This window comes from Anticarsia gemmatalis, chromosome 8 (assembly GCF_050436995.1).
Source record: "Anticarsia gemmatalis isolate Benzon Research Colony breed Stoneville strain chromosome 8, ilAntGemm2 primary, whole genome shotgun sequence".
NCBI lineage: Eukaryota > Metazoa > Arthropoda > Insecta > Lepidoptera > Erebidae > Anticarsia > Anticarsia gemmatalis.
The window spans coordinates 7294794-7311746 of NC_134752.1; the positions used below are offsets into that span (position 1 = coordinate 7294794).

General features: G+C 34.2%; 1 pseudogene; it reads left to right on the plus strand.

Moving 5' to 3' along the window:
- The first annotated feature begins 10372 nt into the window (after positions 1–10372).
- Positions 10373–12076, plus strand: LOC142974891 (dynein axonemal intermediate chain 2 pseudogene; annotated as a pseudogene).
- Positions 12077–16953: the final 4877 nt, after the last annotated feature.

A 16953-nucleotide genomic window follows, 5' to 3' on the forward strand; every position in this document is an offset into this window, starting at 1 on the left:
CTCCGCTAAATCTGTGTTTTATTATTATCCCTCACGAGTAAAAAGACTTATATTTTTTTTCACGAAAATTAATATTCTGTTCGACGTTTGAGTTCATAAAAAGATGCCTTATGAGGCCTCAGGCATATGTTAAAATCTTTGTAAAGAAGTGAAAAGAGAATACGAAAGTATATAGTGACATAATGTATTTCCGAACGCCCGCAACATGTCTCTGTAGAATTTTATTCAGATCCATCGCTCAGACAGATCTGAGTGAATCTATTATTTTGTCTTTAGAAATATGGCAGCGATATCGTGGGAAGGTTGAGGTGAAGCTTTCAGTCATTTTTCATACCGCAGTGCCTGTTGGCAACACTATGAGCGAGTTCCCAGATAATTTGTCTGGAACATATTGTGTTTTCCCACGTCGACATATTATGCATACGAGTTATGACGGCTATTTGTTACAAGGAAAGAAACTTCAGGTAAAGAAAAGACTTTATTTTTTTCTTAGGAATTCTAACTTGGAATTTAATTCCTTCTTAGAGTAAGTATGCGAGAGAGCAAGCTGGTTGTTGTCATGTAAATTCAACCTCAGTAGTGGTTGTAACGTTACACTGTTTATTCACTTTAATCTTTATTTACATAATAAATCTTCAATTTAAATTTTATATAAGGTGGGTGCGACAAAACGTTATGTCTCCACCGGCGTGCCATTTCGCAAAGTGTGCTTAAAGATGATAAATTATCATTATACCTAACTGACATCATGATCGATTGAGTCGTTAAGCTTACGTTGACGATGTTTTGTTTGAATTTTGACTACGAAAGCAGATTTTATTCCTTAAATTTTAATAGCTAACGAGTTACAAAGAACTGGGGAAATATTATTACATTTAAATTCAAAAAACGTGCACGAAATGGCAACAAACGGATTAAAATTAATTAAGGCCCTCACGACACTCACAATGCAATTTTGAATGAGAATAAATTTCAATTCTTTTTGTTACTCGTCCTTGAGTTAAAACTGGACAAACCATTTTTAATTAATTCAATAACAAAGAAATGTCGTTTCTTTGTTTGCTTTCACTAGAAATCTTATCTATGATTTTTCATCTTCATTTTTTGTGTGACCTAAAAATATTTGCTTATCTCTTAGGACGTTACACAATGTTTCCATACAATTCTCCTCTAAATGAATTTTACGCTGAAAGGATTTTTCTCCTGTTGCTACACAATGTTTGGGAAAAACAGCTGAAATACAGTAACGAAACCACTAACGAGAGACAAGGCTGTTTTATTAAAACTATAAAAGATATTGTCACGTCTCGTTGAAATTAGGTCTTGGTTATTCAATAAAGTTGGCAATTATTACAATCATAGTTAGCACGAAATTATCTACATATCTCCTGCTACATAAAAAAAAAACAATATGTACAAACATTTCATTTATCTTGCTTACTAATGTTTCTATATGGAATCTTCATTAAAGTACCTATATGGAACAACATACTATACAGAAAGCTAATATCCATTTTTTCATTGCCATCGTCAGGAGGTTGAAATGATTACATGTTGCTTGTGACACCCCTGTATTTAAGCTTCCATTGTCCATTTTGAGGGAGTAATAACAGTGTATGTGTCAGCTCTACAAGAACCGAAGAATGGTTTAAATCGAGTATGAAATTCAACTGTTTTATTTTTATACTTCCTGATTTCCATTTTTGTTTCGAATATACATACATTCCTTCTGAGATTACCTTACTATGCAATGTAGCTATTACTCAATTTTGTTGTCCGTTTAGGGTTTCTATTGTGCAATATTTTGTAATTTTTTTGACAAATTGAATCAAAAGGTGACGTTAAATTTTATTGTGCAAACTTATCGCGTAGCATTATTATAAAGTTAGCTATCCGAAATTATTATATAAATATTCTATTTCAGTTTTGTGAAACAACGTATTTCTTAAGCCTCTTCAATGATTTGTAATTATTTCTGGTGGGCAAACATCCCGGTACTTAGACGGCTCTTTGCGAAAGGTCGGAGGGTCCTTCGCTTCGTCGGTGAGGCTGATCTCTCAACAAACTCAGTGGCACCTTCAGTAAACAGCTCTATTTGCGTTCCCTCGTCCACGCGACCTGTACAAACACCAATATTCTTATCACCAAGTTGTTACACTCGTAAGAAACGCAAGATTCAACTGCGTTGTGTACATTTGGGGTGCGATGCCGTAATTACTTGGTGTCGAATGGCTTATTTTTGTAACTGAATGTTGAATAACTTTTTTATCAAAGTAATTCATACTCAAAGAAAAGTGTTGTTTCCTTGAAGGAAGACTCGGGGTTATAGTAACGAGCAAATGTTAATGTCCTGCGATACATGTCACCTGCAACGTCGTGCGACGCCGTCTGACTTAGTTCTAAATGCTATGCTTCGCTCATCGGTATGACTATCAGCCGCTTGATGTTGCGGGCTTTACTTGAGATGTAGTAGAACGATGCTCACCTATTTAGGTAAAGTAAAATAAAAAAAAACATAAGTATTGTCATTTGCCAAAAAACATTCTTTTTATTTCACTTTAATGGTTTTCAGCATTCAAAATGTGCTGTAGTATCTAATGAATCAAAGTTGTCAAGAGCCGCTACCAAAACCTATTAACCAAAGTTTGGTAATACACATCAATAACTCCTCAACTAATCGTCATTCGAGTGTGACAATTATCGGAATATCCTTCGTTAATCCTATAATCTATTTGTGGAAACCCGTACTCAGTAATTGACAATTAACGATTGTTTTAATGGGTTGATTAATTGGGGGTCTCAAAGTCGACAGTTGGATCGCACCATGATTACTGAACGTTGAAAATTGCCTAAATGGAGGCAAGTTTTATCTGAAAATTGTTCTCGTAATAGTAAGTACATAACGTCGTTTTAGTTTTAACCATAGCGACGATTGTAGGATAATCACAGGTACCTAGCAGGATTCCATGCCCCATGTGATAATAGACGAGTATTTTGCCTCACTAAGTTCATTTTCAAAAGACTGACTACCAAGAATAGCCTGGATTTGGCTGAATTTGTATCTTACGTATAAGATACATTTTGGTACAAGCATACTCTATTTTACGTTTAAAAAACTTTCAATAGACTCTGGGTCTAAATTTTTTTAAATGTGTGCAAAAAAATGAATTCACACTGTCACTCGTTTCCTTTTCGGTGTGTTTCAGGCAGCTGTTTTAGGCATACCATAAATAAATATAATAACAATGTATTCGGCTAGTGATCACTGGATATAATGGAATGTAACATCTGTCCTTGTTTTTATACTAACATCAAAAGTAACTGAACCAAACACGATCCCACAAAAACATAAGCTCAAGACATTCCGTTTATTACATCAATAACAGGAAAACAAAATAAAATGGAAAACATAAACCGAGTCACATACAGATCAATTTTTCATAGACATTTATTTTTTACGGGCCGCTCCTGAACTAGCAATTTATCAAGCCCATGTGTTGCGGGGTGTACAGCAAAAAAAATCACAGATTAGGTCTTCACGAAAAAAAAACAAAGATGAACGTGATCTCGACCGAATACGTGACTCGAATGATATAAAGCAAAAATGTGAGTTTTATGATTTTTATAAGAGAATTTGCTCTACTTTTTCCACTTCCGAATGGTGCTATACTTTTGTGTTTTTAATTTTGTACCCGATACTTGCTCCTTGACAATTTCGCACGAGCGTGCAATACAAGTTTGTTCGATTTTCCACACAATTTATGTCGTACGATGTTATTTGAGATTGTTTGCTGAGAGAAAAAGTTTTGCGGAAATATTAGTTTTATTGCTTACTCTATGTTTAAAGGAGAACAACGTTGTTATTAAAGTGCTATCGTTTGAAGAATTGTTTAAATAGTTAAATGGATTGAATGCGCTCGTTTTAATTTTCTTTAAATTCGAAAGGTTGTTTTTTATAATGCGTCTAATGAAAAGTTTTCTGATTATTTAACGTCAGGTAATCATGTTCTGATGATCATCGTAAATGCGAAACCTCAGAGAATCCAGAACTGCATTTGATACAATTACCTTCTCGTGGGAGTCTCCCTGTCAAACAATCAGACAGTCACTTATTGAATGAATAATAAATAGACACCTAGAGTCCTAGATTATAGATTAGGTGAGCCTTCGTCGATCGTATCTAGGAATAGCTATTTCAAACCCTACTCGAGGCCTACAACATTAACTTCCCTCACAAAAAATGTCCAAGGATGTCTAAAAAAGGATCGACCTGAAACTATTTCGATACTATCGGCACTTTCATCTCCCGCTGTATCGCCCGTTTACGTGTCATCCTATATCTCGTGGAGCCCACTTTTGTTTTTGTACATTCGTTTCAATTTATGTTTACACGATTCCAATCTCGCAGCACCCACAGATTGGATGGCGCGGATAGATAAGAGAGAATACGTCAAATATATTTTTGTAGCAGCCGAAATAGTTGAAATGTTTGCGGGAGTGTTTTGTCAAAGGTAAATAATTGCTTAGTGTATTGTGGTTTGCGGAAAAATAGGAGCATTTTTTCCCTCTGTTGCTATTCTACGAGTTTGGAAGAGTAGGTATGTTATTGCTCAAATCTTTGAAGCGTCCCACTGCATCGTTTTGTGAGGGAGTGAAGAGTGAAATAAAAGATATCCTTCTTTTATATCATGTACAGTTCAATCTCATTCAACTTTGTTTTTTGATTGGATACTATTACATTGAGATATAATACGAGTATAGCTACTTATAAAGTTACGACGCCAGCGTTGGTCGCAAGCGAACATTTCAGATCTAATTAGAACTCCCTTAATTTCGCCAGCGCATGATTTCTGAGAAATTTCTGCCAATTTAATACCTCCATACCAATATTGTAAACGAATAATAAAGTTGTTTCCTTTTGGAATCGTATTTTAATTAATTTTAGCAGAATGATAAAGATCTATTCATTAGAAATGTTTAGTAAAACGTATATTAATTTCCGTCAAATAATTGGCATTCAGAAAACGATATGTAATAACAGGGTAATATAAGTAACTGCTTTTGTTATTCGTGTGATACTGTGATACGTGCAATAAAATTCTGCATTTTTGAATAGTTGCAGAGGGATTGGTAAAGTATATGTTAGTTAACAGAGACATAATATTTGTATTAAAATCGGGAACTTAACGAAAAACAAAAAACAAATATTTTTTATGTAGAAAAATACGAATTACAAATGTTTTCCAATATTGACGTGACGCGCCAGTTTGTCAGGTCCCGATTTACGTTGTTGTAGATTAGAAGCCTAATGTGTTTCCCCACGCGTACAAGTATCGTTTACATACACCGGGCCGCATGAACGATGGCTAAACATTTACCTGCAATAACATATTTGCCAGAGAAATATTAGGAAAAGCTTTTACCTGAAGTGAAAACGAGGAAATATACTTACCGTGTGTATTGACGTCCATACTAATGAATGTGTGCCAAAATGCCTGGCAATAACGTCCTTTATTCCTTGAATATTATAATTCGGGAAAAAATATATGGAGGCCGGTTCCCATGTTCGTGTATTAATTAATGTGTGGTATGTAATAAGTGTAGGTATGTTGTCATAATTATGGTGGTAGCAGCGAAGACGGCAGCGTATATGGAATGTCTTATTTTCTTCAGGAAGATACCAAAACTACCTTAATTTTGGCTGAACATTTTTGGCACATTTTATTCATATTCTGTAGCTCGATTTTCTACCACAACCGGCAACCTATCAACTGACAAGCGCCTCTATCGGGAGCCGTAAGAACTATTTTTGCAGTACAATTTGAATGTCAATCGCTTGGTACTCGATAGTGCCGACTGTAAATAATCGCGCTACTGCATTTCACTCCAGATATTTTATGTACTAGGTATACGATAAAATAACATTAACGTATTAATATTGTGTTTATATACCCAGGTAAGTGTACCTAGAGTTGTAATACATGCGTTACTATTGCGTATTCTGTATGCTTTCAATCTAAATTAGCCTTGAATACAATTCACTCAAAGGCTACCATGCTGCATTGAAACCAAGCTTTGGATGTCAATTACTATGACGACATAATACAGGGTAGTAGTTGATACGTTACTATTCAGGAACAGATAATAGGCCACCTTGGTGCCTACTACACTAACAAGCCGCAATCAAAGGCATAGTTTAAGAAGAAAATAAGAAAACTGTTTAGTTTCACAAGATTCTGTTCTTATAGATCTCGATTTACGCATTGACCGCTATTCAATATGGTGAAACGTAGAGAAATTCTATGATTGAGTAAAGTTTGTTTACTTAAGTTCATTACAAAAAACAAGTAAACGTTGTAGTAGGTTAGAGTAGTATAATTTTTCCATCATCATGGTCAAAACTATTTCTGATGCCCAAATCAATTCGAGGCGGCTCATGAAAAGCTGACTCTAAGTAAAAGATTGATGATGACCTACAAACAAATTGTCTCTCATTTCTTATACTTTCTCTAAAGAACACCTTAAAAACGTTCTATATTTATACTAGCTTGTATATCTCTCGCCTAAAAAATACAGGACGTCCAAGCTGCGTTAATACTGCGGGAACTAATCTTCAATAGCATTTCATTTTCTATACTTTCTCTAAAGAACACCTTAGAAACGGTCTATCTATATTTATGCTACTAAATGATACGGTAGGTCCAAGCCGCGTCAATACTGAGGGAACTAATCGTCAATACCAATTCATCCATACCCTATCTATACTAATATTATAAATGCGAAAGTAACTCTGTCTTTTGGTCTGTCTGTCTGCTACTCAATCACGTCTAAACTACTGAACCAATTTGCATGAAATTTGGTATGGAGATATTTTGATACCCGAGAATGGACATAGGCTATAATATCATCACGCTACGACCAAAAGGAGCAGAGTACCAGTAAAAAATGTTACAAAAACGGGGAAAAATTTCACCCTTTCTCTCTTATTGGACGCAAGCGAAATTGCGGGGGTCAGCTAGTTTTCTATACTTTCTCTAAAGAACACCTTAAAAACGGTCTATATTTATACTACCTTGTATATCTCTCGCCTAAATAATACGGCACGTCCAAGCCACGTCAATACTGCGGTTTGAGGGCTTGGAATGACGTAATATCGACGACGTGATTAGAAACGTACTTAACAGCGTTTGTATTCTGTTACCGAAGGAAGTTTGACGGTCAACGCTGAATACATTGCCTTATAATATCGTGGCCGGTTTCTGTGTTTAATAATGTTTTAGTTTAAATGGTACTAAAATGAACTTTATAGGTGGTTGATGCTTTTTTTGGAAATATATTTTTTAATACAAATGTAGAGGTAATATTGGTTACAATTATAAAATCACGTCTGTTTCCAACGGGGTCAGGCAGAGACCAAAGTGAAAAACTACCTTGTTTTTAAGGGAATTTAAGGTGATTTAAAAAGTTGGCATGAGATTAAACACATAGCAAACTGATAATAAAAGGTATTGGTTTAAATACAATTTTAGTTTACTGTATAAACATACATAGTTGCAAATTTGTATACTTCGTTATAATCAACAAAAAATTAAAAAAAAATCAACAATATAGGCCAATGACCTTAAAAAGCTTAAAGCTTAAGCATATTCCGAACAAATATTTCTGAGGATAAGTTATACGATTTTTGTTCTAAATTTATCTTCTAGAATATAAATAGTTTGTGGAAAGTTGGCGCGATTTAAGGAGCGTTCTGCTGCAGTGTTGGAAACATTTTGTTCAATTCGTACGTTTGTATGATTTATCAACCACATCACGAGTGAAAATTTGGGTTAAAGCGTTGCATTTTGAAGTACTTCAAATAAATTCGGTTTGTGATGCAGAATTTCTTCTTTAGATCTTGGCTTTTGAGCTTGATTTTCTTCTAGGACTCTATTCTGCATGAAGTAGTACAGTTACGACCGAGGTGCATTGAGATTTTAGGACGCCGCGGTACGCCATGGCGTTCAAATCGTACCTAGTCGTAAATATTTTAAGTTTTTCACAATTACAATTTTTTCATAATAATGAAAATTTTATAAAAACAAAGCTATTTCAATTTACCCCTCCGTACTGTATACGATTATTACATTTCTCTATCACCGACAAAACAATCTTAGTAAGTAAAATTTGTAGTCCTAGAAATAAAATCTTTATTTTTGTTCCGAACTAACATCAGCATGTAAATAAATTATCCAGTGACCTTTTATTAGTTACTTACGGCCCATCCGAGGCCGATAGAGAATATGTCGAGTTGGCAAATAACGACAAATGGCAACTTTTAGCTGCCATTACTTGCCATACGGTTAAATTTATAGCGAAAGTGGAACTAGATAGCCGAGATAACGGCGGAGAGGTCAAAACAACATTTTACTTCGCCTCAGAGTAAACAATTACAAACAAAAGAGATTTTATCTTATTTTGTGGCGATTCACTGATAGAAAATTTAATTAAATTACCTTTAGGTATATAACAAAAAATCGCTTAAATAAAATTGCTAGCTTCAAACTAGGTATTTACAACGTAACGTACAATATTGTTGTTTTATTCAGTTATTAAATGAACTAAATGTATGCATATTTTGAATTCAACAGGTGTAGAACTAAAATAAGCGTTTAAAATTTTGAATTTATTTCTCTGCATTCAAATTAAGCACGTTTCGAATTTTCAAATTGACAACACCTCGTAAACTTTTTATTATAACACATGTGGTGCACTTTTACGAACCTTCGCGCAGATGCCCGAAACTCGATACTTAAATGGACAGCTGTGAGTAAACAACGCATACTACGGTTCCTATCCTAGTTGGGAACAAAGAAAATTACCTCGTCAGGCGTCAGCTCACCAAACAGAGGGTAATGAAATATTTTCATTACATCGCTCTCGGACAAACGGTCCTCTCTGTTCTTTTATTCTACCGTTTTGGTATGTGGTAATAGTTGATTTATTTTACTCTAGTAGAAAATTGTGCTTAGTGGCATGAACGTGACTGTAAAATATTTTTAATTGTAACTGTTTATAAGGAAATAATTAAAAGAAAACATTTTGCGACTTGATATTAAAAATGTATAAAACAAGGACTTTAAATTTTTGTTACTATATAGTTATTTAACTATCAAAGACTGGTCAAGAATATCGTAAATTTTATGGAAATCATAAATGAGAAACGAAAATACAAGAATCAAAAGTATTTATTGTCATCGTCTCAAAACTTAGAACAAAGCTTACCTAATCTGAAATTCAGAAATATACAAATACAAACCTTGTTTTGCGCCGAACATTTTCCGAATCCACTCAATTTTGTTTTATCCGCAAGAAAATCAAAGAACAAAAGCCTACAATCCGCACACGATTGTTTCCGGCCAAAGATTGTAAAGATAATAAAATTCATGTTTAACAAACTCTCGAAAAATTGAGTTAACATGGAATAAAGTCTCGGCGTCGTTCTGTCTGCCAGATAAATTCCATCAAGGAATAGTTTGTTACTCAAAGTTGCTACGCTTTATCCTCAAATTTGTATCACAAGAGACTTCATACACAATGTACGAGTAGACGACTACTGTATGTAAACCTTGTTGGCAAATTGAATTACTGGTGTCAAGTAAATTCGACGCTTTTATGTATTGAAGCTTTGGTTTACGATGCTCAGATCGTAAAGCAGTTTCACGAATTTATTTACTTTCCTTCAGGTGTCTAGATCATTTTGAGCCTCCCTTCTCTCCCTCGCTAAAGCTCTTATAACTTGCGGGTTCCAAACTTTTTTGTTCTCAAGACAAATTTCCCAAGGGAAGGATTCTTAAAAAGTTTTTAGTTTTATTAAGTCTGCTTAATATTGTGTAATATTTATTTATTGTTGAAGTTTTATCTTACAACACTTTGAAATTACTACAGGCAAAACGTTATAAATATACAAGTTTTCTGTTGTTCAAAAAATAAAGTGGTTAAATTCAAGGTAACGGAGCATCGTTTTGAGAAAGGTACTTGATTTTGAATTTGGAATTTAGTTAATTTATTTTTGATAATATTTGAATTGTACTCTACGTCCCAAGCATTTGTAACTATTTTCTAGTGTAATACCTAGTTATTAAAACCAAATAGCTTTTTACAGATACTGGCACAGACTGACTAAGCCCTTTTGCTATCAAAATGGATTGATCGAGTTAGGTAAGTGGAACCAAAAACAACAATATGTTGTGATATTAACCTCGGGGATTTATCTGCTTAAAAAGTATTAAAATAAAAAACTCTGCGTATGTCTGACAGTGACAGACGTTTCAACGTAAGCAAAAACTGGTGTTGTTAATATATTTTGTTTTATTTATTACTATATTTGAAAATGTCTGACTATACATACCCATATGTAAAGATCCGCCATGATTTTGGTAAGCAACCCATGTATTGTATGGTTGCTGAACATTTATTAGATTCGATTACGCCAAGCAAAGAACTGCAAAAACACTACGGTTTACGCAATCCCGTTCATACGGAATCTCAAGTGACTGCACCCGTTTCCGAACAACATATTAACACAGTAAGAGTTGAATATTCGACTTCTGGTGCAAACCACGCTGAAGGTGGTTGGCCAAAAGAAGTAAATTTTAATGATGAAGAAGCTACTGCCAGATATCGTCGCCGCATCGAACGGGAGGATGATTACGTCAGTGCTATACTTACTCTCACTCCGAAAATTCAACACGTTCTCGATCAAAACAACGCCATCGATATGTACAACCATTATTTCAAAGGCATGCCTGGATTAGAGACCATGGATAAAGCGGACATTAAAGTAAACCACGCATACAAAGACCCATTTAAAGAGAAACGTAGTCGCCCTGTGGCCAGCATTTCTTGGACTTTCGAAGACGATCCCAAACTAGTAGTCGCGTACTGTAACAAAACATTTTCTATAATGAAACCGCTGAATAAGAATTTTACTTGTTTGATGTGGAACTTGGAAGATTCAAACAAGCCAACCAATGAGCTCTTGCCTCCCACACCTTGTTTCCAACTGGCATGTTCACCGGCATCACCGAACATTATTGTCGGAGGCTTAGAAGATGGTCGCGTTTGTGTTTTTGATATTCGACACAGTAAAGAGCCAGTTGCTTTAAGTAATACTGACGTTGCTCATAGAGAACCAGTATCTGCGTTATTGTACTTGCAGTCCCGTTTGAATTACGAGTTTTTTACGGGTTCAACAGAAGGCAGATGTTTTTGGTACGATATTCGTAATATTTCAGCACCTACAGATCGGTTAATTATGGCAGCGAGAATCCCACCAGGACAAGAATGGGGTATGGAAAATGCCGAACCGGTAAGCGTATTGCAGTATGATCGATCATTCCCTACGAGGTTCTTATGTGGAACAGATACTGGCTTAGTGATAAACGTAAATCGTAAAGGTAAATCTCACAGTGAAGTTATGAGCGCTGTATTTGAAGCCCATACCGGACCCGTAAAAGCATTACACCGTAGCCCTTGTACTTCGAAGATGTTTATTACTTGTGGCGATTGGACAGTTCATATTTGGAGTGAAGACATTAAAGTTTCTCCCATCATAACTGGTACGGCGCAGAGGCATCAAGTACTCGATGTCGCATGGGCTCCAAACAGAGTATCTGGCTACATGACGGCGAGTCAAGATGGCAAATTACGCTATTGGGATCTTTTGCGCAAAATAAATGATCCAGTGATCGTTTTACCTTTGAGTGAATATCCGTTACTGAAGATTAAGCCTCATGAGGACGGCCGTCTAGTTGCGATAGGAGACAAGAATGGTTCGGTACATTTACTAACACTATCTGATGTTTTGGTCGAATCTGGTGAAAGGGACAAGCAGCTTATGGTACAGATGTACGATCGAGAAACTCGTAGAGAGCATATACTTGAGACTCGGGTGAAAGAAATACGTTTGAAAGCAAAGGCTGAATTAGAAGCGCCCGTAGATGTTGAGGAAGAAGTTGACCAAGAGGCTGAGCTGCTGGCGGTAGAAGAAGAATACAGAAAAATGGTTTTAGATGAAATTCGTAAGAATTTTTAACGTCGCCGCTAATTAATTTTCTTTTTAAGTGACTCAATTTTGTTTTTAAGTAACTTTGTGTACACTAAGCTGTTTATGTTCTTGTTTAAGTCTCATTGAGTAGTCATTTAAGTTTAGATTGCTTTTTAGTTTGTGGAAGGGTACAAGTAATTGTGCTTTTTTTGTTCATGGAGATTTTAGGATTCTCTCTCTCTCTCTCTCTGCCGCTATAGAGCGCTCGTTAAGATTATTATTGAATTGTCAAAGTTTACTTTAATTCTTTAAGTACCTATACTTAAAAATAATGGAAAATGATAAGATTAATAATAATAATAATTTATTTAAGGAAATATGTTAAGTTACGTCTACTCCTTTTGATAAGTTTACGTCTAGTTTATAATTATTTGCATATTAGGACCCGATAAAGTTAAAGCGTAAGTTTAGATTAAATGTTCCAAAAGCACACATTTTTTTTTTACATTATGTTTGCGTGTTAAAGGCCATATAATGTGTTACTTCATTATGACGCATACGTTCATCTAAAAAATAGCTAAATATTTCGAACACATTTTTTTATCTATTTCAAAAAAAGCTTTTAATACAACCAATTTTATTCTCCGTTCATTAACACATATCCCGAATACGATTGAAATAAGGCATTACAATATCACTTAAGCAAAATTCGCCGTAAAATGTGTGGAAAAGATTTGCGAATGTCTAATAAAATGTACGTAACGGACTGATAACACACGAACGTTCAAGTTACGTAAACGTAGAGCCGCGTGTAATGAGACCCTGTCAGGTGTTCGTTGGAAAAATATCTGCGTTCCCACTTGACACGAATATTAAGAAAATTGTAATGAGGAAACTGAATGTTTGTTTATTATACGTTCGTATCTTTATTTGTTACATATGCGAGAAAATGAGTTAATGCATGTATTGTATTTTTTTTAAATATAGTGTTTTTAGCGTGGCTGGAGAAATTTATAATCAGATTTAAAATTGAAACCCTTTTTTAATAAAATAAGGTTGCTTATGTAAGGTTTCTTTAAATACTTCTCGACCTTTTACACAAACCTATGTATCCATACAACAGAATGTTCCAATCAGTGACCACAGTCAGACAAAATTAAATGAAAAAATACTGTTGAATCATGTTTTTAATGTACAATAAACATGGTACTAACAAGATGCACGAAGCACTCAAGCTTGCTTTCCATGTCGATAGTTTCAAATAAATTACTGCAAGGCTATTATATTGTAAAGAGAGGCTTCAATAGCGAGTAGGCACTCGCTACCCATTTGGCTGCCTTTGATCGTGTGCCCGAGTTAATTTATGCAATTACGTCTTGCTCAGCAACTTGGCTTGATATCAAGAAAACGGGAATGGCCTGGACTTCCTGATAATTTTATTCAAGGTTCACACTACTAATGTGAAGGTTTCGTTTTAAATGTTGTTATTATGTTAAGCGGATTTGTGCAGCCAAATTGTAACCAAGGATTTCTGAGATACCTATCTATTCTTAATAAGTAAAAAATAACAACAAGTTAAGAAGAAGTATCTTAAATTTTTTTATGAACCATACACATACATTACGACTGCGAAAACGGTTTTTTGAGCTTATATTAAGCTCATGATTTAATATGTATAGTAAAAAACATGTTTATTTTAAATGATTGCATAATTTAAAATCCATAAGCTCTATGATTTCAAACTATGAAATCATTAACCAGTCAAAGATAGGGAACTAAAACTAGAGTACTTTAGCCCAAAGTGGGACCAACAAATTGGAAAGCACTGAACGGTTTCAGAAGCTGTAGAGTTTAGATCATCAACAGCCGGTGCTATCATCAAAATGGCATTTTACGGTTAGTACGTGAAAGTATTCTTGAATTTGAACATAACTTAGTACTACAGCACGAGCTAGGTTGTAAAGTTTCATTTAAATTTCACCGAGAAAGTCTTTAGTCATGATAGGGTGAATTTATTACATATTATAGATGATGATAGTTTCTTGTATTTACCTCACCTACTTACCTCTTTACCTTACTTTTCCATAATATGTAAAGTAACAATTATAAGACCAAGTCTCGGCAAAGTTTTTTTATACCAAGCGTTTAGTAATAAGCAAATTTCTAAGATTTTGACACAAGACAAATATAGCGTCGAATTGGAAAGTCATCCTTTTTTGAAGTCGGTTAAAGTTAATCTCTTCTTGAATCTGGTGGACTATGGAAACAATATTATTATAATCATTAATATGGTTGTTTATAAATCAAATGCGTACCTTAATGTAGATATTTATTATACACAAGCTGCAGGCAAGTCCCAGTGTTCGCGAAGTTTCTAAATTAGTAGGTAATAAACTGCAATAGTATTACTTCTTGTTGTCGCAGTATAAGGAAGCGAAGCAATACACAAATAGTACTTATAAAATATGTCTTTGAAGTTACACAATATTTCTTTACTGAAAATAATGTTTGCCCTTGCTTAATTTTTCATTTTCATCGCTCAATCTCGGTCATAAGGATTTCTGTAAATAATATATTTTTTAATATAAATATAATATACTGTTTCGTTATTATAATTTGTATTTGTATTAGCATCAAACTTCAGCATAAAATCACATGAAGAATAAGTTTTCAAGTAATATTTTTCCTTCAGTCAAGAACTACTTTCTTCAAACTCTTGTTTTCAACAAAGCACAAAAGTTTCTAAAAATGTACTTATTTCATTATTCGACGGACTATATTTCATTCTACACACTCTTCACAGAAAACATTTTCATATTCATATTTCCTAAAACTTTTCATTACAAAATTATGTTGACTACTGAACTAAATCTGATAGAATCTGCCGAAATAAAAAAAAATCCAACTAAGTACATATGTCAAAGATTTTTTCCATGGAATAATAAGCATGTTTCAGAACATATTTTTTGAAAGATTGAATAATAATATATTAAGCGACTTTTGAAGCTGACTGTACAACAGCAAAGTTATAAACAGGTATAAATCCTAGTTAGTTTGGGACTAACAACAGCGTTATAACGCTTGCAGTTTACCAAACTTTGCAAGTATTAACACTTCTCTTAGCCTAGTAATCCACATAACTCAGGTAAAGTCTGGCAGAGGCTTAACAGTTTGAATTTCCTTTGCTTTCATAGTAACGCGACAATTAATTTTTAATATAATGTCGATAGGTTGACATAATATCAAAAAAATCTTGAAAAGTCTTAATGTGGGATCTAGCATTGGAAGACTTGTAGCGTACATCGATTTAGATCACTAAATCATCGTTGCCATTGATGTTCTTTTTTCTGATATTCTTCCATTCGTGGTACTATTTTAGAGACCAAAATTATCTACTGACCTTTATCTACAAATATAAAATAATATTTCTATCCTTTTCTAAATATAAAACTTTCGGTAGAATTATAAAAGCGTATCCCGAACTCCTTTTGCCCAGTGTTTATTTATCGCCTTCGTGGCCTAAGTAAATATTAATGACCTATTCTATAAAAAGGATCGGTTAAAGGTGAATGACCTTCCGTCATGCATTTACAGAACAATGTTTTCTATCGATTGTTTGAAATCACATTCGTTTTTTGTACACCCTTTTTAAAACTATTCAACCATTCTATTGGATTTTGTACTTAGAAATTTAAATTCCACAATACGGATAAATAAATACCTTTCACATATTTAACTCAGGTTTATTTGCGTAGGCTCTGTTTATAGACGTGTCAGTTCTGTTTATTTTGTTTCAGTATTTTAGTATTTCAAGACAGGCTAAACAAGTTTAAGAATACTTAAGACAGATTCAAAGTTATCTGTCTACAAGATTCAAAAGTTAAATCCATTCAAGTCTGTAATCTTATTCGCCCAGTTCGTTAAAGGATGACCTGATAAATATGGTTCATTTGAAAAGAAAAATGTTCCTCAATACGAATCCTTATCAGTACAGTATTCTATGGGAGTTCTCTCGCGTTAAGCACTTAATAAATCTGCAAGGCAATATCAGTTTGAATTTACTGGTGTGATAAATTGATATCGAAATTGGTCGTAACTCAATAGATAACGGGACGGGGAAACGGTAAAATTAATAGCACAACCTAATTGCCGCTTTTTTGTAGTACCGGTGAATGAATTTGTATTGGATCATATGAATGCAAATGATGTAATAGTTGTACTGCATTCGTTATTTCATTAGAAAGGTTTATGCTCTCGCGTTTCTATCATATATTTGAGTTTCAACTTTTTGTACTGTTAATACTATATTCTTTTAACCTATTGATTTGACAATGAAGCATGAATACTTTAATAGACGGCGTTGTAGAAAAGACCAATAAAAATTTTAAGATACGGCAAACAGCGACCATCTGAAATTAAACAATTATATTATTTACTGTGCTGTAATGCAAGTTGTAAACATCGCATGATTTAAATATATGAACGCACAAAAATTAAGCTGTCTCGTTGCACTTGGTGAAATAAGTTTCATTACCATTTGTTTACGTTTTTGTGGAAAATGTTAACAAAAACCAATACTTGTTCAAATCTACTATGCGTAAGTAATTAAACACGTACATTTCAATTATCAAGTCACACGTTGGCTTTTTAAGGTCAAGAAAAAAACTACTACTCAAATACTTCCAGGAAAAATACTGAGTGCTACCAACTATTGTACATTTGATTGACAGATCGAGAAAACAGTTTCATAAGAAACGCTACCTACATTAAAAGTAGCAGTGACCGGTTCGGATAAAGGTATACATTGGTGACCCAGTCATGCGAAAAGGGCCACGATATTGACGAAAGGATTTATGGAGTGAATGTAAGTGGAATGGCAAGAGGACGCCTTAGAGGACCCACATTGACCTAATTGATGAGGTATT